A 9,870-nucleotide genomic window follows, 5' to 3' on the forward strand; every position below is an offset into this window, starting at 1 on the left:
AAAGGAAAAGAAATTTGCCCTATATTACAATATTGTTTCCACACATGAAGTGGAACACTAAAATTTGAAAATGATCGCACATTTGAATGTGCGACCATTCAAATAGGGATGTGCTGAATATTCAGTTTTGCTTCAGTATTCAGCCGATTTAGTTTTTCAGATATATTTTTGCAGGTGAGCAGATATGCTAATCAAGTGGTTAGCATATCTGCTCTCCAGCCGAAAGGCTGCAGGTTTGAATCCCACCATGGACATAGATGTTTGTGATTGTCTGTGAAAATACTAGTGATGGTGGTTGGCAGTAGATGCCGATGGTGTAAATGATGAAGGTAGTTGTGGTTGGTGGATTGGAGATGGAGAGTTGTAGAGTAGGTACCCTCCCTCGAGATGTTATGTAATAATAATAATATTTGGCTTTGGCCTAATCTGTAGAAAGATTCCGTATCTGGCAGAAAAATTCCTGTCACGTCTCATAACAATGTCAGAAAAGGCACCCCTTATCTTGTGTGACCATTCAAATAGAAGGGTTTTCCAAGGCAAATTAGCAGACTTATTAGACGGTACAATTTCTCAGAATATTCCTTTCAGCACTAGCTACCGGTGTGTTTCTTGAAAGAGATTTTTTCAGAAGTCAGAAATATTTATGAAGAAACCAGGTATGCTACTGCAAAAAATGTTGAAACATTCATTTTCCTACATCATAATTTATCACAAATTCATTTGGATTATTAAATCCATAATTATTCTCTATATTACACAATTTAAAATTCTCCGTTAATATTTGTTATTTGAAATAATAAGTGCAATAATTTTTCTGATTTTTATGCTGTACTGTTTTTTAAACAATGTTTTCCATCAAATTAAATGATAGTTTTATTATATCAAAATGGAGGATATTATGAATCCATCTATATTTTATAGCCAAATGTAGAAAGAAAGTGTAGTTTCAAAAATTTACAAGCAAGCTTATGAGAACAAGACTGGAATCGGAGTTACCCTGGCTTGCACTATTTAAACACAAACTCCACCTACAACCTGAATATTCACCTTTTATTAATGCATTGAATAAGTTTCATTAGCCTGAAACCCCAGGCTTCAAACTGACTAAGTTCAAAACACTTACATGCAGAAATGAAGACAAAAAATTTTCACCACTGTAACTGTCAGATATTATTATTATTATCTCGGGCAACTCCAAGGAGTCGACAGACTCATCAAGGGAGGCCCTAACATCATGTCAAGAGCAACTATTCGACATTCACACAGTATCTATCATACCTCGCCTTGAACTCATTCACGATCATAGCACCCACAACAGACTCTGGCAGCTTATTCCACTCATTCACCACTCTCCAAATAAAAAACCTAGTTCTAACACCCCTGCTAACCATACTCTTGCCCAGCTTCCATGTAATGGCCCCTAGTCCTCCCACCACCAATCCTATTCTCAAAAATATCTTCTGGATTAATCCTATAGAAACCCTTCAGTAATTTGAATGTCTCAATCATATCACCCCTTTTCCGCCTATCAACCAATTTTTGCAACCCACAAATCTTCAACTTGTTCTCATAAGGTTTTCATTCCACAGACCTGCTATCATCTTAGTCACTCGTCTCTGGATCCTCTCCACCTCCTCGCCATCAAGAAGAAACCCTGGCGCCCATATCTGGACACAGTAGTCTAGATGGGGTCTTATCAAGGCTCAATATAGAGGAACAATAACTTGTTTGTCTCTGCTTGTTAAAGTATTTTTCAGCAACCAAGTGATTTGATGAGCTGTTTTGGCCACTTTTGCAATATGCCCCCTAAACTTCAACTCCCTATCCACCAACACTCCCAAAAGATAGATTCATCAAGCCTTAACACATACATTTGATTCATCATAAGTGATATTTAGGTAGGTACATAATCAAATTTTAAACAATAGAGCCGAGAAACTGATATTTGACTTATTTTGCTATATAACTGACAGAGAGATCTATATTTTATAGAAAAATAAGGAAACAAACTAAAGTAAGAAATGGAGAAAATTTTTCTATAAAGCTTATGACAGGGTTATTGTTCTTACAAACTCTCTGGTAAATTTTCAAAACTTTTAAGTTGCTTCTACATTTAACTATAAAATAACGAATCTATAATATCCTCCATTTCAATATCTATCTCACTTATTCAAATTGGAGCATCTTGACTCTACTTAAAATTTTGACAGCTATTATTTAATATTTAGAGATAGCAAAATTTTATTTTCTCTTTTCATCAAAAGAAGATCCTAAAAGTCTTCATTTCGGCAATGGAAAATAAACAGAAATAGGAGATATTAAAAATACATGCCTATTTTGTAGTCAAATGGTGTATATGTAGAAACTCAGAATTCCTAATAAAGATGTCAGAGTTGCCTTAACTTGCACTACTTAAAAAAAAAAGCCTTTCTGAGTTTCTTAAGTAGTGCATGAAATATGGATCGATCTGTTTATTTTACAACACTGAAATACTCTTCTTTGATAACTACTCGGAAGCACCGATTGTTGTTCACTTATGAAAAATACAATTCTCTGCAACAGAACTTCTTTGGTTGACTGAGGATTCTTGTCATTTTAAGGTTTCTGCCTGATCTCCGATGAGAACCAACAGTTCAAAACAGCTGTAAGGACAGTGAAACTTGAGAACTGATAAAAGGCAAATATATGATGACATGGCAACACTGAAACACTCTTTTAAATAGTGCATACTAAGGCAACACCATGCCAAAGACTGTATTCTCGCAAGCTCTACGGTCAGTTTTGAAACTTTCGCAGTTTATATATTTATACATATATGCACGTGCACACACACTTATTTTCATGTGGTTAGATAATTTAATTAGCATAATTAAATTTTATAAACAAACGTTTTGAACAAAAAATTATCAATTTTTAATGAATTTTTTTCTTTCCAAAAAAACTCGGGGGGGGGGGGGGGGGAGAAATAGTTGTATGTTGCAAACACATATGCCACTTGAAAGAGCTACGTTGTTATTCAACACGTAATTTAAATGCTAAGGTACTATGTCCAAATCGGTTGCATATGCTTTCAGAGTATGAATTCCCTTCTCTGATAAGGGTGCATACCTCTGCACTTATCAGTGGACGAAATGACACGTTGCACGAATTTACCGTTAATTACTTTGGTGAAGTTCGTCATTATATTAAATTTGTCGAAAAAAAAATAACAATTTAAAGAACGTTAGACAAGATAAAATTCTACCCTTCTTTAGCTGAACATTCCGCTCGAAAGAATCTACAACGCCGCGATTTTACGATATAGAAGACCGAACTTATAAGTTACAATATTTTTATTTTCATGGTTTTTTAAATTTCGTTTACTTTCTTAACTATTTGTAAACTTTCTCTTTATGAATTTTTCTTGCATTCCAACGTACTCACACCTTCGAGTAAAAGTTTGAAATCACATAGAAGGCTACTTCGATCTTACCTGCTCAGGGTCCACTGCACGTGTAGCAGAACTCAAAGTCGTCACGTGTGTACTTACAATCTACCGTCTATTAAAAATAATAATAATAATATTGTTTAAAATAAATATGAATGACCGTACTGGTGTTTATGTATTAGATTCAAAAATTAATAAATATACATGTCGCAAATGAATACCACAGAAACCAAATTCTTTTACTAAACTTTTAATAGGCTGAAGAAAATTACCCTCCGTAAGTTGAAGAAAATGCAACCTATACACGGTGACGTAATTGGTGGAAGGTTGACTGTCACATAACTCCATAATCCAGAGGGCGGAAAAATCCCTTTGAGGATTGCAATATTTTTTCAGTTTGCTACTCTCTGTGCAGAAAATGGGACAGGGACCTAAAATTTTATGGACATATTACTAAAGATAGCTAGGATTTTGTCCCGTTTTTAATAAAAACTATAAATATACTTTAATATTGGTCAATCATAAATTATTATTCATAACATATAATCGTATATCAGTATCATGAATACCAGTAATTTGTATAACCATGGAGTCGCATTGTTCGATACTAAATATCGATAACTGCAGTGATTTATTCAGAGAAAATTTTTTTAAAAAATGCATGTTGGCAACACTTGCAAGTCTCAGACGCGGTGTCTGTTCTGCTAGCGTTAGTTTTTGTTTTGCCCGTATGCTAACCGGGCATTTGTTATTCAATGCCGGTGTTTTAAATTTCATTTTTTTTTAAAGCTTTATGTTTATCCTTGCAATATTAAAGAGGAGAAACTGCAGTTTTAATGATAATCTACAGAAAGAATTCAAATTTATTTAACTGGACAAACTATGTACAAGTAATGGAACAAAAGTACAGATTTTTTCTGACATGAGCGAAAAACGCTTAGCCTTTCAAAACTTTTGTAATATTATAAGGTTTTTTTTTTTCTTTGTCTTCCAGGAAGTACAGCACCTGTTGAGAGAATATTTTGTTATGAAGAATATGTGGTCAAAGGAGAAATCTAGATTTAGTGTTGGGATAATGAGGGCTATGTCATTTGTAAGACAAAATTGTGTCATGAAATGTGAGAAGTTTTATGATAAGATGTTGAAAGACCGAAATTTGCTGCATAAGATCAATTCATCGGAGAAATATTTATGGTACGATCGTGGTGAAATACAATCTCCCCTCTACGTCTATCTAAATTTTTGTATGGGTTCTGTCACTGAAGAATAATGATAAGCTCAATATGTTTATGCAATAGAACTTTTTTATCGTCTAATTTTTGATGAATATTACATAACCCCTGTCCCGTTTTTGCCATCCCAATGTCCCGTTTTAGTCTCAAGGAAATATGGCCAGCCTACATATAAGATGTTAAGAGGTTAGTAACAAATTAATGTCGGGGTTAGGTCCGGCTCTACCGACGATGAAACACTGCATTTGCACGGGGGGACAAGTTTTTTTTTTTTTTTTTTTTTTTGAGGGACGGCAAAATTGGCCTAAACTATACGCAAAAAAATCATGAAGGCATTTATTCCTTCTCTGTTGAAACAAGACTTCAGGATGTTGTTAGTTACATTTTGACATAATAAAACTTCATTGTACTGTATAATTTTTAAAAATCATAATCATTTAAAATATTGTAGTATTAAGTTGCGTCTAGAGCCTGTGTAGCTCAGTGGATGTGGTGTTTACACACCACTGCACGAAGGAAGACTTGGTTTCGAGTCTAATCGGCGACTAGAGGAAATTTTTCTAAGCCTTTTTTCGACCGGTTCCAGAGTTAGTCGATCTCTGGCACGGGCAAGCAGGTTTTTCCTCCCCGAAACTCAGGTTTTTCGTCCTGTAAACTCAAGAAAATCGACCGTAGAACCCACATTATTTCAGACATTAAATATATTGTTTTAGGATTAGGGACCACGAGATGGCGGCACATTTTTTCGACCGGTTCCAGAGTTAGTCGATCTCTGGCACGGGCAAGCAGGTTTTTCCTCCCCGAAACTCAGGTTTTTCGTCCTGTAAACTCAAGAAAATCGACCGTAGAACCCACATTATTTCAGACATTAAATATATTGTTTTAGGATTAGGGACCACGAGATGGCGGCACATTCGAGCCGTCTCTCTTCACTGCGTACTGCTTAATTAGTGATAGCCTTGGGCCATCTATCTCTGATTGGTACCAGTGGAGATTGAACTGCCCACTCAGTCTCCAAAAGTTAGATAGGGCTAAATGGCCTCGCCTACTCCCGTATACGGGAATAAAAAGGCGTTAGCTGATTTTTTATTTTAAAGTTGCGTCTAATATGACACGTGTTCTAAAATCTAAAATATATATATATATATATTTACCACAACTCTTCGCCTCCATCACAAAATATTGTTTAGATTGTGTGGATAGTATTTGTGATATTAATGAATTTTGGAGCAATAAAATTATTGATTTTTCAAATAACCTAACCTTTGATAATTGCCACTTTGTTATAATTTAATTAAAATATACTACAGGTGCATTTACTCTGCATTTGATGAGTTTACTCGTCTTCGCTTGATTTTAATTGCCCATGCAAATGTATATTTTCAGAACAAAATTCCACCGTTAAAGGGTTAATTGTCTCTCTCTTTCTGTAAAAAAAAATATATAGTTTATGATAATTTTTCATTAATTATGAATTTTAATTAGCTAATGCTCTATTTTAGAATTTATGATCAGACATGTTGAAGCTTTGCTTATCATCATGGCTTTTAAGGCGTCATTAAAAGGGTTTTTTTGTAGAAGGAAGGGAAGGCAAAATATGCTATTGCATCGGGCGGCAAAATTCCTAGGGGGATGTTGGGAGGTTTTACATAGAATGGGTGAAGATAGGGAGAGAACAAGAAGTCATCCATGGAAGCTGTATATGGAGAGTGGTGGGTGATTGAAATGCATTGCTGATTAGTGTGGTGGTTGCAGAGATAGTGAACAGATTTAAGGTGCACTGTGATAAATTGTGTGTGTGTAACAGTGGACCTCCTGCGTTGAGTCTTTTGACTCCATGGGGGTTTTGTTAAAAAAATCAAAAAAAAAAAATCAGCTAACTCCTTTTTATTCCCGTATATGGGGAGTAGGCGAGGCCATTTAGCCCTATCTAACTTTTGGAGACTGAGTGGGCAGTTCAATCTCCACGGGTACCAATCAGAGATAGATGGCCCAAAGCTATCACTAATTAAGCGGTACACAATGAAGAGAGACGGCTCAACAGGTGCCGCCATCTCGTGGTCCCTAACACTAGTATTTAATACCTGAAATAATGTGGGTTCTACGGTCGATTTTCTTGAGTTTACGGGACAAAAAATCCACTTGTCCGTGCCAGAAATCGATTAACTCGGGAACCAGTAGAAAAAAGGCTTAGAAAAATTTCTTCTAGTCGCCGACTAGATTCGAAACCAAGAAGTCTTCCTTTGTGCGGTCAAGCGCCGTGGTGCGCAAACGCCACATTCACTGAGTTACACAAGCTCTCAAGGTATTATTATTATTATATTATTATTATTAAAAAGTATTATTATTATTAAAAATTATTATTATTATTATTATTATTATTATTATTAAAAAGTATTATTATTATTAAAAATTATTATTATTAAAAAAAAATAAAAAAATCAGCTAACGCCTTTTTATTCCCGTATATACGGGAGTAGGCGAGGCCATTTAGCCCTATCTAACTTTTGGAGACTGAGTGGGCAGTTCAATCTCCACTGGTACCCAATCAGAGACAGATGGCCCAAGGCTATCACTAATTAAGCGGTACGCAGTGAAGAGAGACGGCTCAAATGTGCCGCCATCTCGTGGTCTCTAACCCTAACACAATATATTTAATGTCTGAAATAATGTGGGTTCTACGGTCGATTTTCTTGAGTTTACAGGACGAAAAACCCGAGTTTCCGGGAGGAAAAACCTGCTTGCCCGTGCCAGAGATCGACTAACTCGGGAACCGGTCGAAAAAAGGCTTAGAAAAATTTCCTCTAGTCGCCGACTAGACTCGAAACCAAGACTTCCTTCGTGCGGCCTAGCGCGGTGGTGTGCAAACGCCACATCCACTGAGCTACACAGGCTCATTATTATTATTATTATTATTAAAAAGTATTATTATTATTAAAAAGTATTATTATTATTATTATTATTATTATTATTATTATTATTATTATTATTATTATTATTATTATTATTATTATTATTATTATTATTATTATTATTATTATTATTATTATTAAAACCTCCATGGATGTTTTAATAATAATAATAATACCTTGAGAGCTTGTGTAACTCAGTGAATGTGCCGTTTGCACACCACGGCGCTTGGCCGCATAAAGGGGGACTTCTTGGTTTCGATTCTAGTCGGCGACTAGAAGAAATTTCTCTAAGCCTTTTTCCTACTGGTTCCCGAATTAATCGATTTCTGGCACGGCAAGCGGGTTTATTCTCCGGAAACTCGGGTTTTTCGTCCCGTAATCTCAAGAAAATCGATCGTAGAACCCACATTATTTCAGACATTAAATACGAGTGTTAGGGACCACGAGATGGCGGCACCTATTGAGCCGTCTCTCTTTAATGCGTTCTGCTTAATTAGTGATAGACATGGGCCAGCTATCTCTGATTGGGTACCAGTGGAAATTGAACTGCCCAATCAGTCTCCAAAAGTAGATAGGGCTAAATGGCCTCGCCTACTCCCTATATACGGGAATAAAAAGGCGTTAGCTGATTTAATAATAATACCTAAGAATTGATTTTGATTACCTTATTTATGCTATGAATCAGTTCTGAATAACTGAAATATTTAAAAACTGATTTCTTACGTGTGTGTATGTTAAAATAACAATTAGCGAGAAAGTTTAAAGGGCAGTCCATAATAATCACTCGCTCTTGGTGCATATCACCTGGTTATGCCACTGCATGTTCATCTTATTCAGTGAAACACTGCCACGCTTGGTGGTCGAGAGTGAAGTGGAATGAAAACATTAAAGTGACAACCTAAAAAATTCTATAGGGGGAAAGTGTATGGAATGAGTGATTTTTGCAGTAAAGCGCCAGCAACTCCTAGTGATTACGTCACCATTATTAATATGAATGTTATGTACAGTAGGCATTAATGGGCAAGTGACGTTCAATATATAACCCTTCCCACCCAAGTAAACCTGACCTAAATATAACATAATAAATAAATACCGACTCCATCTTCTTGTGATAAAAGCGTAGCTTTTCCTAATTATGGAATAATGGACTCTAGGTTTACAACGTTTCATGCATGAGAGTCCACACACACACACACACACACACACACACACACACACACACACACACACACACACACACACACACACACACACACACACACACACACACAAAAAAAAAAAAAAAACTTCAGAAAATGCCATCTAAACCTCTGAGTGGTAGGTGACTGTTCGACCAGAAACATCCTGCTCTCTGGGAATGTGAAGTGGCTGTTTTCAAGTTTCGACTCTACCGAATTTCTGTCCTCTTTCTTTCTTCCTACACGCACTGCTGCTGATGGTCTTGCTCAATATGTCATTCAACTAAGGATCCAGAATATCCCCCCCCCCACTGAATGGCAGCTGTAAAGCAGTTTCCTTAGGCTTCTGTGAGATATTACAGGGGACCGAAGCTGTTGGTAACACTTGGAGAGGCTTCCCCATCAGCTGGCATATAATCCTGCTGCTTACTCTATCAGCAAAGACTCCGAATATGGCTTGCAGAGGGTTTCAGTTTAGGCCATGCTTGGATTGGAGCCTGGGAACTCCCCGTGCCAGAGTAGCAGTATCCACAAATCCTTAAACCTACTGCATAACCTATACTCTATACTTTTTAATACGTCATTGATCTGAAAGACAGGATGAAACATTATATTGTTACTGTAGTTAAAAGTCTACAAAAAAATTAATACATTTGGAAAAAAATTGCAAATAAACACTAATAATAGAACCCTAATGCGTTTTTACCTTATATGAAACAGGCGAGGACGTTTTCGTCCTGTGTAACGTTTAAGGCATGAGAGGCAGTTTAATCTACACTGGTAGCCAATCACAGGGAGCTGGCCCAAGATTTTCACTAATTATAAACGGCATCTGGTAAAGTGAGATAAGTAAATGTTCTCATCTCGTTGTCCCCAACCCCACCGAGCAGAAATGTGTCCAAAAATCCAGCAAACCTCATGTAAAGAAACCATTTACATAGATTTTGCCATCATCTGAAAGATTAATACCAAAATATAAATGTACACCACCTACTTACAGACAACCAAACCCAATCTTTTCTTTCATCACAGAACAGCAACTGGCATCCTCTATGATTTAAGCACACTTAAACTTTATCTACTACATCATAAAGGATGCCTTCTGTAGGAAGGGAAATGGG

General features: G+C 36.3%; 1 protein-coding gene across 2 annotated transcripts in view; it reads right to left on the reverse strand.

Moving 5' to 3' along the window:
• The window catches only part of LOC150092293 (nucleoredoxin-like protein 2), a 45,163-nt gene extending 41,500 nt beyond the window's left edge, over positions 1-3,663 (reverse strand). For both annotated transcript variants that reach the window (XM_090415066.1, XM_090415065.1), the window contains exon 1: positions 3,473-3,663. The gene's annotated coding sequence lies outside the window, so the exon portion shown is untranslated. The remainder of the gene's footprint in view (positions 1-3,472) is intronic.
• Positions 3,664-9,870: the final 6,207 nt, after the last annotated feature.

The sequence above is a fragment of the Typopeltis vanoorti genome, chromosome 26 (genome assembly GCF_054136105.1).
Source record: "Typopeltis vanoorti isolate ZY-2024b chromosome 26, IOZ_Tvanoo_1.0, whole genome shotgun sequence".
Taxonomy (NCBI): domain Eukaryota; kingdom Metazoa; phylum Arthropoda; class Arachnida; order Uropygi; family Thelyphonidae; genus Typopeltis; species Typopeltis vanoorti.